A 3152-nucleotide genomic window follows, 5' to 3' on the forward strand; every position below is an offset into this window, starting at 1 on the left:
TGGGGTAATCAGGATGGGTGTGTCAGAGGCAGTGCGATTGGCACAGGATAGAGCAGGGTTTAGGGCTGTTGTACATAGGGTCGCTATGAGTTGCAAATAACTTGTTGGCACATAACAAAAACAACAAAACAACAACAACATGTTAAAGACTGAACTGGCCCAACAGAATGTGGAAATTATTGAATAATATCACTAATATCACACACAAGCAAAATCCTACTGAAGATTATCCAAAACCTACTGGGAAACTGCTAGAAGTACAAGCTGGGTTTAGAAGAGGTTGTGGCACTAAAGACAGTATCACCAATGTCAGATGAATCTTGGCAGAAATCAGAGAGTACCAGAAGAATGTCTGTTTCATTGATTATGCAAAGGCATTTGACTTTGTGGATCACAACAAACTATGGCTATCCTTGAGGAGAGTGGGAATCCCAGAACATTTGATTGTGCTCATACAAAACCTATACTCAGACCAGGAAGCAGTCCTCAGAACAGAACAAGGAAACACTACGTGGTAAAAGTGATATATGATAGGGTATTATGGTTATCACAAAAGTCCAGAATTAAGGGTGCATAGTGGAGTGTACTTGGGGTGGTGGGAGGGTTGTGGGGGGATTGTATACTAAACAAAGAATTTTACTTTTCAAAGAGAGGAGTGTACTGGGAGGTGGGGCTGGGCAGGGAGAAAAGTGCAACAATGAATGAATGGAAATCCAAGATCTCTGTAAATGTTCATTAAAAGGAATAAAAAATTTTTTTTAAAAATTCAGGAAAGGAGTGTTTCAGGGATGCATCCTGTCTCCATACCATTTCAATCTATATGCAGAACAGATCATTCAGAAGGCTTGGCTTTATGTGGAGGATCACCTCTCCAAGGACTGGTCCCTCCTTTCAGTGTGCTCAAAGTATATCAGATGGAGCCTCAGAATACTTGCCTCTAAGGAGCAGCCTGGTCTCACCCTCTCCAGGATGAACCTGTTTGTTCTCTTAGCAGTTCATGATACTCCAGCACCACAGTTCAAAGACATCAATTCTCCTATCATCACTAGTAATTGTCCAGTTTTCTGAAGCATAGCACATCATTGCAAAGACCATGGCCTGGATCAGGCGCACCTTAGACTCCAGACTGGAATTGTTGCTCTTCGGTACTCTGGAGATGTTCCTGACAGCAAACTTTCCCAATACAATGTGTCTTTTGGTTTCTTGGCTGTTGGTACCAAGAGTGTTGATTATATATGTAAAGAGAAAAAAAATTACTTTCAGTTTAGCAACTCATTTATTAGTAATCAGTTACTGGTAAGAATAAATTTCATACATGTGCATGTTTATTCATATGTGTGTATAAGCTCTAGTGGTCTGATGGGTAAAGAATAGTGCTGCCAAACCAACGGCATGTAGTTCAGATTCACCAGCAGCTCCATGAAAGTACTGGCAATCTCTTCCTGTGTTATTTAGAGATTCTGAAAACCCACGGCAGGATCAGCCCATTTCTGACTTGGCACATAACAACATATATAAAAATCACTGTAGTAACTGATGTTTGAATGCTTGGAGTTCTTTATTTTAACTTTCTGTATTCCCTAATGCCTTCAGTCTGACAATAATGGGGACACAATGTACATAGCTGATTGAAATTCAACAACAGGGTATTTTTATCTTAGATATTATGCTTTTGAATTTCAAGGAGTAAAACAAGTGAAAATATTTTGTTCAGTAAAGTATTTAGTGTTATGTAATAGTTTCATGAAGTGTTGTTAATTATCAAATAGAAGTATTTTTTCCAGCATAATATCAATATTTTACAATGGTCAATTTATTGCCTTGTGAGCAAATTCCATTGTGCTTTGGATTTAAAAAAATTATTCTTTGTTCAGATGTAAAGAATGGTTAAAATAGCACTGTGGACAAAATGTTTCCTAAAATTTAAGTTTGCATATCTTTTCTGTACATAATTTAAAAGAATTAATTTTACAGTGATTTTTCTTAATATTAATATTTACTCTGTATTGTTCTTTTATCTGATTACTAGTTCTTTTAATAAGAATAAAAACATTCCTGGAATCACCCTCTTTATCTGTTTTATTGCTTTCCTGTATTTAAAAAAGAGTTCTGGTGGCCTGGTGGATAAAAAAATTAAACTTCAATCCAAAGGCAGGTGCTTCAAATCCACCAGCTGCTGTACAGGAGAAAAATAGTTACTCTCTTACTGTGTGATTTACAGCCTCTGAAAACTTTCTGGAGGGTCGGTTATAGGTTGTGTTCTGACTTGACAGCACTTACCAACAACAACATAATTTGTAAAATTATTACTTTACCAAACACAAAGAGATACACTTATGCTAAATTATTACATGTTTATACAAGTTTTCTGCAACTCTCCAAATTGGTATAAATAACCAAGTAAAGCACAAAGCATGAATGATTGTTCTTCAATAAAAAGAACTTCTTTAATTGAATTTATCAAAATTACTTTTTTATTAATTTCTTTTTCATTTCAGTGAACATCTACAGAGATCAAAATTACATTTTTAACAACAACAACTGGGTATCTCAACTTTTAGTTAAGGAACTGTTAAAATGAAAATATGTTCCTATTAGTTAGGTGCCGTCAAATTAACTCCAACTCAAAGCAACCCTATGTAAAACAGAACAACATGCTTCCCCAATTCTGAGCCATCGTCACAATCTCTGCTGTGATCAAGCCAGTTGTTGTAGCCACTGTGTCAATTAATCTTGAAGGTCTTCCTTCTTTTCACAGACCCTCTACTTTGCTAAGATTAAGGTCTTTGTTCAGGAACTGGCCTTTTTTGATATCACTCCCAAAGTATATTAGACAAAAATCTCTCATTCTCATTTCTTCCTCCCCACGCACCGTGTTCTCCCTTGTAAATGGCAGCGGGTTTTTTTTCAGCATAGGTTTGTTTAGGGGTTTTGTGTTTTTTGATTTGGCTTTTTTAAAAAATTATTAAACTTTATTAGTTTTAATGAACATTTACAGAGATTTTGGGTTCTCATTCATTCATTGTTGCACTGTTTTCTCTACCCTCCTCCCCAGTTCATTCTTCTTCCCCCCCAACGAATGTCTGTTTTAATTATGCAATTGCCACAGTGCTTGTCAAAGCCAGTTCTGATTAATCTCCTTTGTCAGTGTG

The sequence above is a fragment of the Elephantulus edwardii genome, unplaced genomic scaffold (genome assembly GCF_000299155.1).
Source record: "Elephantulus edwardii isolate Elephantulus edwardi_28Jun2011 unplaced genomic scaffold, EleEdw1.0 scaffold00378, whole genome shotgun sequence".
Taxonomy (NCBI): Eukaryota; Metazoa; Chordata; class Mammalia; order Macroscelidea; family Macroscelididae; genus Elephantulus; species Elephantulus edwardii.